Raw genomic sequence first — 11,928 nt, forward strand, 5'->3', positions numbered from 1 at the left:
ATTGTATATAAGGAGCTCTCCTAGTTGGCAGGGCATACAGAAACAAAGACAAGATGGTCCAAGACCTCATAAAGTTGTGTTTTCCTCTGGTGGTTGGTTTTAACTAGATTGTTGAATAAACCCAATATATTCTGTGCAGGGAAAGAGGAGATAGCACAGAGGATAGAGGGCCAGGCCTAGAGGCAGGAAGACATCTCCCTGAGTTCAGATTCAGCCTCAGACACTTACTAGCTGTTTGACTGTGGACAAATCACTTCACTCCATTTGCTTCAGTTTCCTCATCTATAAATATAAACCATTCCAGTATGTTTGTCAAGAAAATCCCAAATGGGGTCATGAAGAGTTAGACAGTAGTGAAGCAACTGAACATTAATAACAAAAGAAGACCACATGGAAAACACTTAATAGATGGCATCTGAGCTGAGCCATTCAAATCAAGGATTTTAGGAAGTAGGATTGAAGAGGATGTGCATTCTGGGTATGTGGAATATTTTGTATAAAGTGTTTGTCTCCATGATAGTACAGAGTCACTGTATTCTTTTAAGTGGGAAAAATCGGAGCAAAAAGAAAAATCCATGGGAGGGAGAGCAAAAAAAAACAACAGATAAAAACAAAACAAAAAAACATAGCAGGTGTTGATTTACTTTCAAATTCCATAGTTCTTTTTCTGGCTGCAGATGACACTTTCTGTCCAAAGTCTATCGAAATTGCTTTGGGATCATTGAGCCACTGAGAAGAGAACCAAGTCTTTCATCGTTGATCATTGCACACTCTTGCTGTTGCCATGTGCAATGATCTGGTTCTGCTCATTTCACTCAGCATCAGTTCATGTAAGCCTCTCCAGGCTTCTCTGAAATCATCCTGCTGGTCATTTCTTATAGAACAATAATATTCTATAACATTCATATACTACAATTTATTCAGCCATTCTCCAATTGATGGAGTTTCTTGCCACTTAAAAAAGGGCTGCTTCAAACATTTTTGTAAACATAGGTCCTTTTCTTATAATCTTCTATTTTGTGATCAGTAATGATCTCTAGTTCTCCTCTGGTCATAAATTCCTTCCTCCTCCACAGGTCTGAGAGGTAGACTATTCTCTGTTCCCCTAATCTATTTATGATCTCATTCTTTATGCCTAAATCATGGACCCATTTGGATCTTATCTTGGTATATGGTGTTAAGTGTGGATCCATATCTAATTTCTGCCATACTAATTTCCAGTATTCCCAACAGTTTTTTCCAAATAATGAATTTTTATCCCTAATGTTGGTATCTTTGGGTTTGTCAAAGACTAGATAGCTATAGATGTACCCTTTTTGTCCTTTGTATCTAATCTGTTCCACTTATCGACTGGTCTATTTCTTAGCCAGTACCAAATGGTTTTATTGACTTCTGCTATATAATATAGCTTTAGATCAGGTACACCTAGACCACCTTCATCTGACTTTTTTTTTCATTAGTTTCCTTGCTCTGTGAGCCAAATCTGATGAGAGTAAGATTCACAGGATGCTCATCCCCCTGCCTTCTTTTCCACAAGTATAATATCATTTTTTGCCTCTTCATGAGATGTAATTTACCCCATTTTCTCTCTCCTTTCCTCTTCTTCCAATATAATTCCCTTTTCCACCATCACAATAAAGCCGAATTATACCTATACCTATATCAGAGATACAGTTGTCAAGATTTAACATATCATCTTTCCTAATAGGGATGTGAACTTTTTATCTTTTAAAAGAATCTTTCCTATTTAACTTTTTATGCTTCTCTTGATATCTGTATTTGAAGATCACATTTTCTTTTCACCTCTGGTCTTTTTATCAGAAGTAAATGAAATTCATCTGTTTCATTGAATGTCCATCTTTTTCCCTGTATGCTTTCTGCCATCTTAGATCTGTCTGGGTTAATTCTACTTTTGAAGGTGTTGTTTTCTTCAGTGGATTTTTTTTTTGCATTTGGCCAATTGTATTTTTTCAGAAATTGTCTTCCTTTTCCAAGCTATTGACTCTCACATGCATACTTTTCATTTCTTTGCTCATTTTTTCTTCTCCCTCTCTTATTTGCCTTTTAAAGTCTTTCATGAGCACTTCCAAGAAGCCTTTTTGGCCTTGAGATCAATTCATATTACTCTTTGAAATTTCCTCTGTGGATATTTTGTCCTCATTTGAGTTGGTGTTTTGATCATCCCTGTTGTCCTAGTAGCTTTCTCTGGTCAAGGTTCTTTTCTGTTTCTTGCTCATTTTCTTTCCTTTTATTTTGGTATTTCCTCTCTTTTTACTTTTATGGATGAGCTTAGCTTCTAGGGTAAAGGAGACACTTGTCTCAAGCTTCCTTTGCAGCTCTGAGTCTTGGCTTTGAACAGAAGGCCCCATTGTGTTTGCAGGGGGTAGTTTTATTTGCTCTTTCCAGCAAACAGCCTGGTTTCCCAGAATTTGCCTCCTGAGCTGGGACTGGAGGCTGTGCCACTGATCTGCTTCACTGCTGAGTCAGGACCGAGGGTCTCAGTTGTTGAACTGCTATGATGAAGACCCTCTCACTGACTTTCCGAGAATTTGTCTGAGCTGGGCTGATAACCCATTTCAGCCCAGTAAATTGATCTTTCTGGAAGTTTTTCCAATCTACTTGAGCTGGAAAAGGATTTTATTCTGTCAGACTCTATTTAGCGGCTTGATTTCATGTGTTTTTTTAAGAAAACTGAGAGCTGGTGCAGCTTCCTGGGTTTATTCTGCCATCTTGGCTCTACCCTAAAATGAATCTGTGATGTCAACTACCCAGTTCTTTAAAAAGAAAACCTTCAATCACACATTAACCTCTCTTGTGCCACAAAATAAGGCTTCATGCCCAAACAGTGTTGATTGTCTTAAAGGTGAGTTTATCATAGCACCTCTTCTTACTCTAGACCACCCTGTACATACACATTGCTGGCTATTTGTTTTTTCCTTCTGACAAATTGTTTCTTTCCCTTCCCCATTAGAATGTAAGCTCCTTGAAGGCAGACTGTTCACACTTTATGCCTTTATATTCCTTATGCCTAGAATAACATTTTACATAAAGTGGATACTTCATGAAGGCTTGTTGAATTGAACACAATGCCGCTTCGTGTTCCAATTAACCAGATTACATTATTTAGGCAGGGTTCAATTTTGTTCCTGTATTTTGTAATCTCTCATTCCTGCAGTTGTTACTGAAATGTATGCATGTGGTTTTGTGCATGTACATTTTTTTATTAACAGACATACTTGAAAACATTAACTTTTCTTATCTTATACTACTTAGTATCTCAGTTAAAAAAAAAATTCTTCTTTGACTCTGCCATATAAATGGGCTCCATTTTATCATTGAGTAAGGACTCATGTGAAGTCCTTATTTAATGAACCAAATAGAATTTTGATTTGACGAACTATTTTCCTTCAAGGGGGAAGTCCTTCAATGGTTCATTAGTGAAGTGCGGGAAAGTTGCCTTGCCGGAAGAAGGATGACAGGTTTTTAATAGGACGAAACCCAAGAGAAGACTCTGGAAAACAGATAATTGAAAAATCTCCAGGCCTGCTATGTTGCTCATTAATGCATACATGTAGCCTTCATTTCCCACACGGCCATGCACTCTGGAACGCTTTATAGAATAGTCAAACACCAAATAACTGAGTTTTAAATGATGTCGATCTTTGTAAATGTCAAAATAGTACATTTGAACATTTTGATTAATTAAAAAGTTGAAATCTTCTAAATGAATATTAAAAGCCATTTAGAAATGGGCAGAGATACTCAGTAAGATCCATGGAACTTTGTGTCACATGAAAGAGGATCAGGAAAAACAAACAAACAAACAAAAAAACCCAAAACCAAAACAGAACCAAACCAAACCAAAACAACAACAAAAAAAAAAAACAGCCATAAACATCTTAGGTTCTTGAATTTGAGAGCTAAAATGTAAATAGGTGCCCACAGTGAGCCACATTCACTATGTAGCCACAGTTAAGGGATGGTATACAATCTGATGTTACTTCTTATGCAAGCAGACATTTACAAGTCACTTTGCAATGTCCAGTCTCTATATGCTCCTGGTCCCTAGTCCATCTAGGCCCTATCCACCTCCTCTATTGTCTTGATCTCATAGGTTACTAACAGGTAAGATGGTACCATGGTTGACAGAGCACTCTGTGAAATTAGGAGGATCTGAGTTTACATCCTATTTAAGTCATTCACTAGCTGTGTGATCCTGGACAAGTCATATAACTTATTGTCTACCTTTAGTTTCTTCATCTGTTAAATGGGGATTAAAAATAATACTTAGGTAATGGGGTTGTCATAAGAATTCAATGAAATAATAAATGTAAAGCAATTTATAAACCCCAAGTTATATAAATGCTAGCATTTATTATTATTGTTACTTCAAATTATACTATTCCAGGAATAGGGTGAGACAAATTTGTCTTTTGAATACTTTGATTCAAAATTGTAAGGAATCCTATCTAAAGTCTTTGAGAAGGATGTAAAATATAATCTCCATCTGGGCCATACCTATACTTGATCAATTTTTCCTCACAGGCCTCAACATAAAGAAAACAGAAAACAATTGATCTCACTGGCCTTGAATAAGAATATTTTTAAAATCAGAATTACAAAGGTTTCACTTTACATCCAGAAAAATGACAAAGGATGGAAATAATCACTATTGGAGAAGTTGTTGCCAAGATAGGCATAATGGGATATTATTAGTGAAGCTATGAATTAGTACAAGCGATTGGGATGAAGTTTGAAATTACATGAATAAAATGGTTAAAATGGCCATTCTTCTTGACCCAGAAGTTTGATTACTTGATTTATACCCCAAGGAGGCCATTGATAAGAAAAAAGTTCCCATATAGACCAAAAATATTTATTACAGCACTTGTTTATTATAACAGAGAATTGGAAAACAAAGTAGACACCATTTATTGGGGAAATGGCTAAACAAATTGTGGCACATGTATATAAAGGAATATTACTATGTAGTAAAGAATGATAAATGTCATGAATATAGATAAGCATGTAAAGGCTTACAGAGTGAAGTCAACATACCCAGTGATTCGACAATATAAATGAAAAGAACAATCACCATAAAATAATTGAAAAATGAATGTTAAAAATTTATGAAGGATGCTTCTTATCCAAGTAGAGATGAGTTATTTCTCCCACTTCTTTGGAGAGGGATGTGTGCATGTGTGTGTGTACAGGTATAGGAAATCAAATATATTTTTTCACATTTTTTGATATATTGATCAATTCTACTAGATTGTCTCTGTTTCTTTTTCTTTTTAAAAAAATTTTGTGTCATAAAAAATGACTCTCTTAGACCAAGAGGGAAAAGGGCAAAGGAAGAATTTTAGGTGCTAAAACAAACTATATCAAGCACTTTCCTCTGTGTATGCTGCTTTGTTTGCCTCTGTTCCTCTGCCATGAAAGCTTTTCCCATTCATTTATTCATTCATTCATGTGTCATGCATGATATTCATTCATCTCCAGTGTCAAGAAGCATTCAGAAAGCACTTCTTATGAAAGAGGTACTGAATGAAGTCTTGGAGGTATAAAGAAAGGTGCAAAATACTTCTTGTCCTCAAGGATCTACTTCCACAAGCTATATACAAACCAACTCTATACAAAAAAAATATATAGTAAATCAATCGAAAGAGGAGCATTATAGTTATGGTAGTTTGTGAGATTTAAGTAGTATATAGATTGAGAAGAGAATAGAAGACAGATTAGAAAATCATCCTGTGGGACACCTATGGATGCTACTGGATTCTATTTCTCTATATTCATTACCAAAGGGGAATGAGAAAGAGCAACAATAAAAATATACCCCTGACTTCAAGAGGCTTCTCATATTTTTTCATTTTTTTCCATCTCTTTTTTTTTGAGGCCAGATTTGAGTTCCAGTCTTCTTAATTCTATGACCAGTGCTCTGTCCATTGTGCCACTCTGTTGTTCCTCATATCTCATTTAAGTCACTTTTTATTATTATACTTTTAGTAATTCACTTGTATTTTTAATGTGTGGTTGTTCTTTCTTATACATTATTGTAATCATTGTGTATATTGTTTTCTTGACTCTGCTTTTTTCATTCTTCATCAAATAATAAAAATTTTCCATACTTTTCTTTATTTGTTGCTTACCTAATTTCTTACAGCATCTTAATATTCTATTACGTTTATGTATAATAATGTGCTTAATGATTCCTCAATGTATATACCTTATTTGTGTTTGATTTGTTGCTATCACGAAAATTGCTATAAGAATTATTTTGATATTTATATAGGGACTTTCTTTTTATCAATGACCTCCTTACATATAGGCCTAGTCATAGAAATTCTAGTCAAAAGATATGGATTTCTTAATTATGTTATTTGTATAATTCTTAATTGTTTTCCAAAATGTATCCAACATTTCAAACTCTATCATCAATGTATTAATGTTCTCTTTATCCAACAACCTCTTGAAAATTGACTACTGCCATTTTTGGTCATCTTTGCCAATTTTCAGGATGTGTGATTGTTTTGATTTGCTTTCTCTTGTGGTTAGCATTTTGAAGCTTTCACATGATTGTGTATCCTTTGTATTTCTTCTTTTGAGAATTTTTGTTCATGTATGTTGGCTTCTTCCCTAGTAGAAAAAGGCTATTAGTTGTATATATTTAGTTATAGATAGAAGATAGGAAGGAAAGGAAAGGAGAGGAGAGGAGAGGAAAGAGAGGAGAGGAGAAGAGAGGAGAGGAGAGGAGAAGAGAGGAGAGGAGAAGAGAGGAGAGGAGAGGAGAGGAGAGGAGAGGAGAGGAGAGGGAGGAAGATAATTTGAAGTAAATCTGAAAGGAATACTCATTAGCAGTGGTGGGGTTGGGGTGAGTATGGGAGGGAACTATGAAAGACTTCTTAAAGTACATGGGATTTAAACTCATCCTTGAAAGAAAATAAAAAGTAGAAGTAAAAAGACAAAACACTTCATGGGGGAGATACAGTAGAAGAGCACAGAGGTGGGAGATGTAGCATAATTTGGGGGGAACTTCAATTAGGCCATTATGCCTGAATTATAGAAAGTTAGAAAAGTAATAAGAGACTAGGTTATGAAGAGAAAGGAATAAGAATTTATATAGCAACTATTATGTGGCAGGAACTGTATTTGATGAAGATATTTCAGTGAGAAGAAAAGTTTGTATTCCAACCTTAAGGTAATAGGAGTCATTAGTGCACCTTAGGGGAGAAAAGGTTGCCATGGTCACCTATCCATGTTAAGAAAATACCCTTGGCAGTTGGGTCCATAATGGATCATAAATGCCAAGAGACTTGAGGCAGAAAGGTCAGTTAGATTGCTATTGCATTAGTCCAGATGATAGATTATGATGGCCAGAGACAAAGTAGTGGCTTTATGAGGAGAAAGAAAAGCATGTTTGTGAAGAGAAAAAGATGCTTTGATTATAGGCACAAGATTTGGCAGTAAGTTGGATATATTGGTGAGTGAGAGGAGTTCAGGATGACACTGAGATTGCAGGTCTGAGTGATCAGGAGAATGATGATGCCCTAAACCATAATAGGAATGTTTAGAAATGGAGAAGATTTCTTGGGGGGGGGAGGGAAAGATATTGAATTCCATTTTAAACGCATTGATTTTGTTGTGCCAATGGCACATCTAGTTTGAGATTTCCAAGAGGCAGTTGAAAACATGTTAGTCAGGAAAGAAGTTAAGGCTTCAGACAGAGATCTGAGAATTAGTTGCATTGAAATAATGATTGAAACCATGCAGCCAGTGAAATAGGCAAATGCAAAGAAAATGGTGGACAGGACACAGTCTTGGGGTATGACTGTTCTTAGAAGAGTCCCATTCCAAAATGAAACAAATATCATTGAAAGCATCCAGAGGTGATGCTGCAGTGTGTGAGCACTCCCATGAGCACCGGGGAACTCTTCTTGCATGATCCTTCTGGATAGGGTCTGGGCAGATTTCCAGAACATTTTCGGAAGTTCCATTAATGAATAGTTTGTGGCTATTTAAGGTGGTAAAATCCAATAAAGCCTTCTACCAGAAAGTGGGTTAACTAATTAAGAGTTTTTTTTCTTTGCGAATAAAATGCTGGCTCAGGACGTCTTTCCTGCTGTGCTATGATTATTTTAGAAAATGGATTAGTGGATTTTTTGAAACTGTGATGATTAGAGAAGGTTGCTAAAATTAATGGTTGCTGATAGACAGCCTTCTCATTTTTTCCCCTTTTTTACCTTGAAATTAAAGTCTTCTTGTAAGAGTGATAACAGAGCAATCCCAGTAATGGGGGCATTCCTTCAGGGGGAAAAAAAAACTTGGTCCCACTAGGCATTCTGCAGCATCTGGGAAGGAGTATACAGAGGCTGTTAAATAAATGCTTGATTCTGTGTTTAAAAAAAAGTTGTTTCTATTTCCCAGAAGTTTTATGGAAAACACACTGCTTCTAAAGCTCAGTGTCCAGTTTAGTGTTAAGGGACAAGTCAGTTCTCCGAACTGTGGATCGTAAAATGTGAAGGAGTTGCAAAGCAGCCTTTACTGACACAGGTGTTGCGAACTGGGAATGAGATAAATTGGAGGCAGAGGGAAGAGGAGAGAGGTCAGACAATGCATTGGCCTCTCAGTAAGAGAACAGCAACTGCCTCTCAGTCTCCTTGTATCATCCTCTCACAAGAGGAGATCATCTGTTCTTCAGGTCTCAGTTTGGATCTCTAGCAGCCAGTGTCAGGTGGCTCCCATGTATTCCAACAACTCCCGTACATTACAACAGTTTAGCATTTCTTCTTTTCAACTTCCTAACTGTTTGACCTCGAGTGGATTCCTTGTCCTTATCAGACTTCAGTTTTTACCTTGAAATAAGAACCTCTTATATTTCTCTAAAATTCTATTATGATCAATTTAAGGGTATTCCTTAGACCCAACATAGAAAGACCCATAGATGTCACAGACAATGTGTCACCATCTAGGTTTGGCCAGAACCCAGATGTCAGTTCAGTTGTTTTGGTCTCTGGAAAGCTTCTTGTCAAAAACAAACAAAACAAACAAACAAAGAAACAAACAAAAACACATGGGCCTATAGAGATGGATAGAATAGTTAGGTTGGGGACAATAGAGACCTTTGTTGTCACAAATGAAAAGTGTCTGTGTGGCTAATATGACTGCCAAAACATCTCCTGATATAGATCTGAGTAAGGAGGGCATCTCCATCGATTGGTTGCTGGGTCACCTGAAAGTATATTACAGAGATCCATGGCAGATTGAGTTAGCATGATTTTTTAAAGATTAAACTGAATGGTGCATATTCTCAGAGGACATACAGTGGCACTAAGTCATTGAGTGTCAGGAGTCCTGTTAAATGAGTAGCTGAAAAAGAAGAGAGTATTTACCCTAACTTGAAAAGTGTTCAGTAAGTATGTTAACAGATAAGATACCATCCACAATCCCCAGTGTTTTTCTGTTATGAGCCAGAAGGCAACTTGAAACAAAGGATTCTAAGATACTAAGTCAGTGGAATTGATAGAGACAATAGTTATCTAATTTAGCATGGTTCAGTACGATTGATTTAATCCTACAAGGAGAAGTTATGGGCCAGAACTTAAAACAAGGTACTAAGTGGAATTGAGGAGACAATGGTTGTCTAGTTTAGCATTGATTTAATCCTACAACAAATAATGGTTTCCTAGTGATATGATTGGTTTGTACTCGGTTGTGGGGCATACAGGCTAGGAGCCTCAGCTAGGATTCAGTTGGGGAGATTCAGAAGCCAGAGAAGGCAGGCAGGAGCTCAAGCTCTTGGAACCAAGGCTCTCCAGAAAGCTGCCCAGCCCCAGGAAGGAAATAATAAAGGATCTGGACTACAAGAAAGCTAACCGGGCCCCAGGAAAGGACACAAGACTTTGAAAGAGACAATAAAGGATTTGGACTTTAATCCCTGGCTGCTTATGTGGTGATTACTGAATTGAAATGAAGGCTGCCGCCAGAGACCCCAAGAAAATCTCAAAAGAGAATATTACATTTTAGAGAAGAATATTACATTTTTCCATCCTTCTATTTCTTCAAAAGTATAACATAGTGCATTCTAAATGCCAAACATTCTGATAAATGCTTTTTAATTATGTCAGTAATAATGTATCTTTTGGTATTTCATTGGTTTTTTAATCTCATCAATATGGGTAGGAAAGTGGCCATGTAACTCCCCTGTTCAAGGAGCCCCATTAGCTCCGTATTTCCTTTTAAATAGAGGTAGCTTGGTACATTCTCTGGACATGGAATTGGGCATACTTAGATTTGAATTCAGTCTCTGCTACTTGCTAGCTGTGTGATTCTAGACAAGTAATTTAATCTCCCTCAGACTCAGTTCTGTCATTTGTAAAATGAGTTTAACAATAATGATATTTACTTCTGAGAGTTATTGTGAGGATAGAATGGGATAATATCTATAAATCACTTTATAAACTTTAAATTTCTAGATTAATGTTAGTCATGTCTGACTCTTTGTGACTCCTTTTGAGGTTTTCTTGGTGAAGTGACTGGAATGGTGTGCCATTTTCTTCTCTGGCTCATTTCACCAGTGAAGAATGAGGGAAACAGAGTTAAGGGACTTGTACAGGGCCACATAGCTAGTGAGTGCCTGAGGCTAGATCTGAACTCAGGAAGATGAGTCTTCCTGATTCCAAACCCAGTGATCTATCTACTGTAATAGCTGCCCAAGTTAGATATTGTGACTATTATGATTAATACAATAAAACTGCTCAGCATTTGGTTCCCTGTATATGGCATTCCATCTCCCTCTTTCATTCCTTTACACAAGCAGTCATCCATGCTTCAGATACTTTCACCTCCCGTCTGTTCCTTGGAATTCCTAGATCACTTTATGGCTCATTTCAAGTGCCATCTGTGATACCTTTTATTACAAAGTCTTTTATGATCACTTCCCCTAGTTGGGACTCTTCTCCCTCCTCAAAAAATAATGAATATTCTATTTGCCCATATTTTATATTATCAGTGTATATGTTATTTCACCCTGTAAAATATAAACTCTTTGAATTCAGGGATCTCTACCCTCCATATAATCCCTGTCATATAGCAAGCAATTAATGCTTGCTGAATTGAACTGAATTCTGCAGTGATGATGAGAATAGTCAACAATCACAGTACACTTTGTTCTTATAAATCATTTATCAGTTTATTTGATTCTTAAAATATATCTTTGAGTTGACTAGTTTAGTTATCAGTATCCTCATGCAGTTCAAAAAGCTCATATGGGTGAATGCTCGGTCATAAATTGAAGTGAATGATAGACTTAGGCCTTCAATCTTGGTGCTCCTATTCCAACCCTAGTTCTTTTTCAATGATATGAATTAACTTTCTTTTTATTCTTTTCAAAATTGGGGAGAATAATCAAGAAAGAAGTGGCTTAATTTCTAAGATATTGAAGAAACATAAAAGAAGATAAAGATGAAGATGTTAACGTTCAGTGCTGGAGGCTGGTATTCACAGGCATGGACCAAGGCTGCTCTTGAGCAGAGTTCATCATGCTGACACAGACACACACATACACAGACACAAAGACACACAGACACACACCACTGATCCTTGTTGTGGAGTTCTTTAAAGGCTTCTCTCTAGATGATGGTCTTAATTGATAGCTCTTAGCTACTGTAGATGGCTAATGGCGGCATCGCTCAGTGAAATTGTTATTGAAAGCAGATCATTGTTAATCTGGTTTCTAATAATGCTGAAATCATTTCCCATAAACCCATTACATCACAGTTACTGTGGGTCTTGGGGAAATTTATGCAAACTACATTAGGGATAGACCAGTGATATACCTTAATGGTATATACAGTTGAAAACGTGCATGTTCTTCTAAAGGTCATTTGCTTGTAAAACAAGACAGTACAACTAAAAGGATAGGCTTGG

This window comes from Sminthopsis crassicaudata, chromosome X, assembly GCF_048593235.1.
Source record: "Sminthopsis crassicaudata isolate SCR6 chromosome X, ASM4859323v1, whole genome shotgun sequence".
Classification (NCBI taxonomy): Eukaryota; Metazoa; Chordata; class Mammalia; order Dasyuromorphia; family Dasyuridae; genus Sminthopsis; species Sminthopsis crassicaudata.